This window comes from Vipera berus (genome assembly GCF_964194415.1).
Source record: "Vipera berus genome assembly, chromosome: 1".
Classification (NCBI taxonomy): Eukaryota; Metazoa; Chordata; class Lepidosauria; order Squamata; family Viperidae; genus Vipera; species Vipera berus.
Window position 1 is genome coordinate 208,555,243 of NC_138202.1, and position 10,335 is coordinate 208,565,577.

Sequence of the window (10,335 nt, forward strand, 5' to 3'; positions counted from 1 at the left end):
GAGACGGGTTGTCTGAGGTGTTGGGAGCCATTAGCTAGCTCCCAGCTTAAACAGCCTAACAGCCATTACCACGATGTTACAAGCAAGCCTTACACCCCTCCCCACTTAGAACGAACATTATAGCAACAACAGTGATACAATTACAAAGACTTAACACTGGTGAGGATAGGTTCCACTTAGCAGCACAATACAGTACTGTACAACATTATAGCTCCATTGTTCAATACAATCTTGTGGGTCAGCAGTTAACACAAGGTACATACAACATAGCTTTATTGTTTCAACACGTAGTCTTGCAATTAAGCAGAAGGTTTGCGTGACCTTGTGGAACGCCTGGGGGACCCAGGCACTTCCTGGCCTACCAGCTTGCCCGCCGGGCTGGGTAGGCCAGCATCTCTCAGTTCAATTGATTCAGGCTGGTTTGGAGTTCTCTGGCTGGCCTTTCCAGGTTGGCCCACCCCAGTCAGTTTGTTCCGCAGAGTTAGCACAGGGGTTGTAAAAGTCTGGTTGGCTTTCTCTGTCAGGGGACCCATGTTGCACTTCTGGACTCCCCTCCTCTACGGCTAACTCCTCGTTGCTTGGGCTGTGTGAGCCTTTAGAGTCTCTGCATGGGCCGGCTTGGCTGCCGGTTTGTGGGCCTTGGTAAGGACTTATGACGTAGTCCTCACTTAGTGGCCGTTCTGGAAAACGCTTCCTGAGTTGGTCAATGTGACGCTGGACAACTCACCCTCCCTCCAGCCCCATTTCGTAAGAGAGGGGGCCTGAAATTTTAGTAATTTTTCCTGGTACCCACAGATTCCCTTGCCCATAGTTCCTGGCCCACACTCCATCGCCCACTTGCAGCCCCCTCGGGGGTCATGGACGCGAGGCTTCTGCTGTCACCCTATGTGGATGTAACCTATTCAGTTTCGTGATCAGCCGCCTTCCCCAGTGCAGCTCTGCTGGGCTTTTCCCTGTAGCCGTGCAGGGCATGGAATGCTGGCAAAGTAAAAAATCTGCCAATCTGTGATGCCAGTCCCCAGTCACTATAGGCTTCAGTGACTCCTTCGTGGTCCGGACCATGCATTCAGCTTGACCATTGGTCAAATGGGGCCGACTTTGCATGCCTGATGAGATTTGCTCTCAGGAAAGCCTGAAATTCAGCCGCAGTAAATTGGGCTCCATTGTCAGATACTATGATGTCTGGCAGCCCATGTATGGCAAAGAGTTTCCTAAGCACCTGGATGGTCCTAGCAGTAGTCATGTTTGTATCTGGTATTACTTCAAGCCATTTAGAGTGGCTGTCGACCACTATAAGGAAGAGCTGTCCCTGAAGGGGCCCAGCAAAGTCTATATGAATTCGAGACCAAGGAGTGTGAGTCTCCTCCCACCTGTGCATTGGTGCGTGCGTCCTTTCAGGCCTTGATTGTTGGCATGTGTAACAGCCATGCACCTGGGCCTCAATGGCCTTATCTAATCCTGGCCACCATAAGTAGCTTCTAGCTAAAGCTTTCATATGGACAATACCTGGATGGCCTTCATGCAGTGATTGCAAGACCCTATCTCTTAGTGAGGTGGGAACTATGACCCTGTTCCCCCATAGGATACAACCCTTGTGAGCTGATAGCCCGTGTCTTCTAGTGAAATAACTCTGAAATTCAGGGCCTGAGCTTTTATCCAGCCACCCTGTGTGCACCCAAGAAAGCACTCTACTTAGTGTTTTATCAGCTGCTGTTTCTGCAACTATGTCCCCTGCATGGAGGGGAAACTCTGGCAAGTCCTGAATGGACAAAACGCAGGCCGCTGGGGCCGGATCTGGTTCAATTTGTGGCAGTGGGAGCCTGCTTAGGCCGTCTGCATGGCCCATTTCTTTGCCGGGTTTGTGAATCAGCTTGAACGTGTACGCTGATAAAAAAAACAGACCATCTCAGCATTCTAGGGGACAATATCTGGGGTGTCTGTCTGTCTATGGTGAATAACCCCAACAGCGGTTTGTGGTCTGTGAAGACCGTGAAGTCCCTGCCATATAAGTAGTCGTGGAATTTTTAAACTCCAGCTACAATGGCCAATGCCTCCTTGTCAATTTGAGTGTAATTACGCTCAGCAGAGGACAGTGTTCTTGAATAAAATGCAATGGGAACTTGGGTTCCATCTTTCTCTAAGTGGCTCAAAACTGCACCCACCCCATATGGGGACGCGTCACATGCTAAACAGACTGGTTTAGACTCCTTGAAATGGGTTATAGTGGAACTGACCGACAGAAGTGGCTTCAGGTCCTGAAAACTTTTCTCTTGAATGCTGGTCCACTTCCAAGAAGCTTTTTTATTTAAGAGCCTGTGAAGTGGATCTGCCACTGCGACCTTGTTAGGAAGGAATGCGTGGTAGAACTTGAGGAGGCCCAAGAATGCTTGCAGCTCTCCTGTGGTTTTAGGGCTAGGTGCCATTTGAATGGCCTTCACTTTGGACTCAGCTGGGTGGATGTCATTAGCATCGATGCGAAACCCCAGAAATTCAGTTGAGGGAACCCCAATACTGCACTTGCTCTTCTTTAGTTTGAGGCCTGCTTCTCGCAACCTCTGCAGAACGGCTCTGAGCCTCCTTGCTAACACCTGTGGATTCTCCGGCAATAAGCACATCATTGAAATAAGGGCAAACCCCCAGAATGCCCTTGAGTGTGCGCTCCATGATTCCCTGAAAAATGCCCAAGGCTACACTTACCCCGAATTGCAGGCGCTTAACTTTGAATGCCCCCCTGTGGGTCACAATTGCTTGTGCTGCAGCCATGGCCTCATCAACAGGTAGTTGCTGATAGGCCTGTGCCAAATCTAACTTCGCAAAAATGGTACCACCCTGCAATGATACCAGGATGTGGCTCACTACTGGGACTGGGTAAGCATGTTGTTTAAGGGCCTTATTGATTGTGCATTATAGTCCGCAGATTTTGACTTCTCCGTTGGCCTTAAGAGGTGTTACGATGGGAGTTTCCCACTCTCCACCATCTACTGGTTGCAAAACACCCTGTTTGACAAGCTTGTCTAATTCTGAGTCTATTTTGTGCTTGAGGGCAAAGGGGACCCTGCGAGGCTTGATCCTGATGGGAACTACATTTGGGTCTAGTTTGAATGCTATAGGCAGGTCTGTGTAAGTTCCTAGAGCTGAATCAAAAACGTCTGCGAATTCTTCGCAAACTGTCACTAGGCTCGCAACTTGTGTCCGGTTGATTCCGGTTACTTGGATGCCTATTGCATCAAACCAATCGAGCCCAATTAGGCTCATTCTCTGGCCCCCTACTACAACATCCAGGTGCCCTGAAAACCCCTTAAATTTAACGGCCAAGGTGGCTTCACCCTTGACTGCGACCATTGCGTTTTGAAAATCTGTTAAAATTATGTCAGAGGGCCTCAGTTTGGCCCATCTCCTACTGCGACTACACACAAAATTAAATGTGTCCAGCGAAATAATGGAAACGGCGGAGCCTGTGTCGAGCTCCATCTTACAGGGGACCCCTTGCAGCTCCACCTGAAGTCTGTACTTGGGTTTAAGGGGGCACTGGGCCCCGGTACGGCAGACACTTCTATGGCTTGAGCAAAACCCCACGCTGAATGGCCCCGGGGCCCCGGTACCTCTCCTGGTTGGATCGTCTGACCGGCGATGCGATGGCCGGTCCCTCTGGCAACCTCTGCAAACTGCCTGCGTTTTCCTGCAGGCCCGGCACGTGGCTGTCCGGAACCTGCAGTCCGAGTGTTGGTGGCAGCTGCCACAACCTGGACATCTAGGCAAGGGATCTGCTTTGTAATTAGTCTCTTGCTGCTTGCTGCTGTGGTGCTGTGGGTTGTGCTGTCTGTGCAGCTTGTCGACTTTGGCGTCTTCTTCTGACTCCTTGGTGAGTTCAGTGTCCTCATGGTGGATGGCTTCTTCACGTTGCATCGTTTTGGTGGGCCGGATCGTTCGGACGGCTCCACCAGCAGCTTCGCCCCCCATGACCTTGTTCTGGGCATCTGCGAATGACAGGACCTCTCTTGCAAAAAGTTTTTGCTGCAGCTCTCGATTGTGGAGGCCGCAGACGAGCTGGTCTCGAAGTCGCTCTTCAACGTCTGAAAATCGGCATAGGCGTGAGGCCTGCCTCAAGGCCGCAATGGATTTGGATGCGGTTTCTTCCGGCTGCTGTATTCGTTGTTCGAAGGCATAGCGCCATGCAATCACCGACATCTTCGGTTGGAATTGTTCTCCAAGCTTCTTCTTCAGTTCGGCGTAGGAGACGGATTCCAATGGCATGGGCATGAACAGGTTTTCGGCCAGATCAAGCGTCGCTGGGCCGCACACACAGAGCAGCGTTTAGTTGGCCTTTAGTCCATCCTCTGTGACCTGGTTTGCCCGAAGGTAGTTCTCGACCTGGGACAGGTACGAGGGCCATCCTTCTGGTTTCTTGATGTCGAACTCTTGCAGCCTTCCGACCTTGGGCATTCTGCTGGTCTTCGCAGCTGGCTTCTGCTTCTTCCAATCCTGCCTCTCCATTGCTCAGGGAGTGGTCCTCTAAGCACGTGGTCGCTAGCGTGGCTTAGCTAGCTGACTGTAGGGGGGGTAAATTGTTTTTCCCGCCAGGCGTGCACTGCCTCTCCCCTAGTGACATTCAGCTCTGACGGAGAAGCAGGATCCCATCCTCATCGCCAGTGTTGTGTACTGGGTTCGCTGCGCAGGAATGAAGACGAGGCAAGTGAGTTCAGCAAAGAACATGGTTTATTGCTTGCAGGATCTGAACTAGAGAACTGGGCTGCAGATGCAGCAATTTATACCCTGGCCCCTAGGTGGCAGCCAATAGGTTTGCCCCTAGGGGCAACCAATAGCAGCGCTGGAGACGGGATGTCTGAGGTGCTGGGAGCCGTTAGCTAGCTCCCAGCTTAAACAGCCTACCAGCCGTTACCACGTGGTGTTACAAGCAAGCCTAATAGATTACAGGGGCAAACACACTTAAATGTTTCACTTAGCAACATAAATTTTGGTCTCAAATGTGGCTGTAACTCAAGGACTACCTGTGTTCTGTTTTGTTTGTTTTTTCCTCGTAGCACAAAGGCGTCCATTTTCACTGGATCACACAAATGGACATCTTGAGGAAACCAATGGTTCCTTTTCAATTTTGGAAATAGCTGAGGTGGAGCTGTGATGTTTTTTGTCCTACTTAAAAAACTGGGGTAACCTACTTAAGGACTTGAAAAAGCTGGCGGCTGCTTTTTTTACTTCAGATAGAGAAGATTGTGAGCTTTCCTTATTTAACTTAGATTCTTTCTCTGGTGCACTTTTTCTACATTTTATTGATTTGTTTTTGATTTTTTTATTCTGCCTTTCTTATATTTATACCTCAAACAAGCATATCAAATACTCCTTCCTCCTATTTTTCCCACAACAACCCATGAGGTGAGTTGGCTTGAGAGAGATTGACTCAAAATATGAACAAAGAAGCAATAAAATGCTAAAGACAATGAATAAACTACAAAATAACCAAAATGCAATAAAACAACAAAAATAGGAAGTACCAATAGTGAAAATCCAAAAATATATGTTGATTGTATAAAAATCTCTGGTTCAGAAAAATACTTTTACTGGTAGTCGTTTAATGATTTTTTCAAAGTTACAGTGGTGCTGAAAAAATGGACCAAACTTAGTACTTGAAGTTCCAGCCATTGTAACATTTCCCCCTCAATCACATGTTTGCTATCTAAGTGCTTGTCTTGGTCATGTTTATGACATCACAGGGGGTCACAGTCAGAATAACAGAGTTGGAAGGGACCTTGGAGGTCTTCTAGTCCAGCCCCTGCTCAGGCAAGAAACCTTATACCATTTCAGACAAATGGTTGTCCAGTCTCTTCTTAAAAACCTCCAGTGTTGGAGCACCCACAACTTCTGATTAATTGTTCTGTCAGGAAATTCCTCCTCCTAGGTTAGATCTCTCTTTGATTAGTTTCCTTCCATTGCTTCTTGTCCTGCCTTCAGGTGCTTTGGAAAATAGATTGACCCCCTCTTCTTTGTGGCAGCCCCTCAGATATTGGAATTCTGCTATCATGTCATCCCTACTCCTTCTCATTAAACTAGACATACCCAATTCCTGCAACTATCCCTCATATTTTAGCCTCCAGTCCCCATCATCTTTGTTACTCTTCTCTGCACTCTTTCTATAGTCTCAACATCTTTTTATATCATGGCAACCAACATTGGATGCAATATTCTAAGTGTGGTCTTACCAACAAAAGTGGTAGTAACACTTTGTGATCTTGATTCTATCCCTCTATTAATGCAGCCTAGGACTGTGTTGGCTTGTTTTGCAGCTGCAGCACACTGCTAACTCAGTGACAGTGAAAGTTGTAACATTCCCATTTTTTATCTCACCAGCCCACAACTCACACCATGTGGGCCTCTCAGGCCCTTCCCCAACTTGCTCACAGCCTGCACCAGCCCTCCTGGGCCCTCCCTCAAGAACACACTGCTGGCCCTTTGTGAGGGCCAAACCAAAGGGCTAGCAGCTGCCTTGGCCAGGCAACCCTTGTCAGTAATGGGAAGAAGAAGACGGCAAAGATTAGCTGAGGGGGGGAACAGGGGTGAGTGGTGGTAGGATGCAGGATGGTCAAAAGGGTGTAGATGGTGGGGACATGGGTGGGATGAATTTATTTATTTATTCAATTTTGATAGCCACCCAGCTCAAATGACTCAGAGTGGTTTACAAGTCAAAAATATATTACAATTAAAACACTAAAATCATTTTAAAACAATAAAAACAATGAATTTGAAGTGCTTGCTGTGGTTGTAAATGTGGCCAGGCTGCCAAGCACCTAAATTTTTATCACATGACTGCATAAGACTAGCCATAATTAACATTTATTCAGCTTCATTGTAATTTTAAATGGCCACTTAATGAATAGCCTTTAAGAGAGTACTACATATATCTGCTGCCATGATAATCTCACACTTGTGCTTTGTTTCCTAAAGTTTATTTTACACTGTTGTACTATTTTGAATGTATATTAATGGAATATTTTATATTTTATATTTTATACATAACTAAGAGATTTACTCCAAGTGAAAACTTGAGTACCTAGTTCTGAACAGTGAAATAATTTAAAACCATCATGCCTACAGTGAAAAGAAGGAAAAGAACTTTCTTTTTAATTCTTACATTCAGACTTGACTGAGTCTGTCTCTTTTTCCACACCTGGTTGCTATTCTCTTCCTTCATATCAAACCATATTCTGTGTTAGCTGACTTTTTGTCTTTTCTAAACCCTGAGTCCAGTAAGTTGACTGATGCTAAAAACCACTTTTTTCAGATAAGGCAAACATGTACGGTATATTTGGATATCACATCAGTGAATTACACATTCTTCTCAGAAAAAATGGTATACCTGGTCTTTTTTTTAATAAAAGTTTTATTAATTTTTCAAAATTACAGTTTTTAGTACTTAGTAAATAACATGTTGTCTGGGTTCAGATATTAACTTCTTCAATATAAATCTGTTCAATATTACACAATCCAGTATTTTTTCTCTGACCCTCCTTTCTTCTTCATATTTTTTCCCTTTATTACATCATTACAATTTTTGGTACTGTTAATGTATACAGTGTTAGATATAAGCATCTTCATCATATTTTACTAATATCATACAAATAATGTTGTTGTTGTTGTTAGTTGCGAAGTCGTGTCCGACCCATCGCGACCCTATGGACAATGTTCCTCCAGTTTGATTTCCCATCAGTATTTGAAATGTCTTTATAAGTTATGGTTTTCTCAATATTAATTACATTTATATAGCTAAAAGTTTTATTCAAATCAATCCTCTTATCTTCATATTTCCCATATCAAAAAAGAAAGAAAAAAAACTTAATTCTAAATCATATCTTGCATTGTAAAGGTCTAATTATATCTAAGGGTCTTCTATTCTTTTAATCTTATTCAAAGAAATATTTAAACATATAATGCCTCCTCTAAAAGGTCAAATCCTCTGTCTTTTAAAACTGAATCTCAGTTTCTTTCTTTGCCAAGTCACTTTCCAAACCAGGCAATTAGATCACCCAAGAATTTTCTTTCTATTTATGTAAAAATTGCTTGGCATGGTGAAGACAATTTAGGGTATTTTTTTGGTGTGGGGGGGGAATTCTGTCCATTTATATTCCTTAAACAACTCCCAGTTCCTTTCTCCCTCCGTATCTCTTTAATCCACATCTCCCACTTTGTGACATTTCTCTTAACAGCTCTATATTCTCTTTCTTAAAATATTTTTCCTTGCCATCAGATATATTTTGCAGGCTTGAGGGTAAAAGGTCTTTCCCAGCATTAGGCTCTTCTCCAGTGAGTCCTTCCTTCTCTTTAGGTGGGCAAAGTATTTGAGTTTCAATTTCAGGATCTGGCCTTCTAACGACCAGTCAGGGTTGATCTCCTCTAGGACTGACTGGTTTGATCGCCTTACAGTCCAAGGGACTTGCAGGAGTCTTCTCCAGCACCATAGTTCAAAGGCCTTAATTCTTTGGCGCTCAGCCTTTCTTATGGTCCAACTTTCACAGCCATACATTGCAACTGGGAAGACCATGGCCTTGACTATATGCACTTTTGTTGGCAGGGTGATGCGTCTGCTTTTTAGTGTGCTGTCTTGATTTGCCATAGCTTTCCTACCCAGGAGCAAGCGTCTTTTAATTTCTTGGCTGCAGTCCCTGTCTGCGGTGATCTTGAGGCCCAGGAAAATAAAATCTGTCACTATCTATTTGCCAGGAATTGAGAGGGCCGGATGCCATGATCTTGGTTTTCTTAATGTTAAGTTTTTATTTATATATAGTTGTTTGTATTTTCCTTCTTTTAATCTCTTCCATCTCTAAATCCATTTCCACTTCTGATTTCTGGATTGTTTGTTCATATTTTGTAGTCATTATCTGGGAGCTTTCTAGTTGTAGATTTAATTTGTAGATTTGCTCATTTATATTGTCTAAATTGTTTTTAATCTCATTATGATTTCAACAATTGTTTGGTGAATTAGTTGTAGCATAGAATATATTTCTTTCTGAAAAGTGTTTGTTTTTCTTGAGGCATCATTCCTGGAGATTAGTTTTCTGGTATTTAACTGTATCCTTTAGTTTATAATCGAATAGAATCCAAAGTATAGGTTCAGTCTGAAAGCAATATTTTATAGTAATCCTTTGTCTCAAGTATCCCAAAAATTGTCACTCAGGCAAGATTATATTCTACAGTGTTCAAAATGTTCGAAATGTTCAACCTCTCTGAATACATCTCAAAAGTCTCTCCCAGCCTGGTGTAGTCTAAGATCAAATTTTTCTTTCTCTCTCACTAGCTCTTAAAGTTAAAAATCCAAGCTCACTAGGTATTTAGGTCAGGATGATAAGTATGCCAAAATATTTTCCTTTATTGCCACCTGTCCTCCCAAGGTAGGAATTAACAAGCAAAGCAAATTATGGTGGTAGAGACAAATCCACCACTAGATGTCATTCAAAGTCCATTGTCCACTCTTAAAACAAAGGATCGATTTTTTATATTTTGCTTCAATGTGTTTTTTTCCAAAGAGAAAATCTTAACAGTTATCTCAGTTTTCAAATTTATTAAAACTGTAGCTTTATATTACTTCCACTTCAATACTGTGTGTTTCTGTCCCCCATAAAATTAAAATGCTGCTTCCATTTACATTCGGAGGTTTTTAGCTTATTGGGAGCCTTTCCCAGGAAATTCAGTTGTAAAATAGTAAAGAAAGGATCAATATTCTCACCCAGTTCCAAACTTGCTGTTTACGATGTCTTAAGTAGTGCTTTTTTCCCCTTCAGTTGTCAGTAGCTAATGGCTGGCCACATGAATGTAGCCAGTCTTTCCCCTGCTGGTTTGGAGGGCTTTCCTTGGATTGAACGGAAAGACTGCTGTTTCTTCGTGATCAACAAGGCACCCCTCCTCTTTATTGCCTCTTTGGGTCGATTTTAGGCCCTTTTCAGGGCCCCTAGCAGGGCGAAATCAAGCGCAGAAAGCAGAGCCCTGCCTTCCTGCGGCCTGTCTCTCCGCGACAAAAATTGGAAGTCCCCAGTATATCTGTTCTGTTATAAAGTGCCAGAAGGGAAGTACTAAATATATACATCTGAGATACTTGTATTAACACAGCAATTCGAAGAGCCTTAGCAAAATCAGCCAGTGGAAGATACTGTTCATCATATTTTTAATTATTTCTAATTCTAGTATAGCATGCTTTATTACAGAGATGAAAAAATGTTTTACAGGTAGTCTTTGACTTATGACCTATTACTTAATGACTGTTGAAAAATACAATGGCTGCTCTCTCTCCCCCCCTCTACACACACACAATTGCACTTTGTGTGCTTGGCA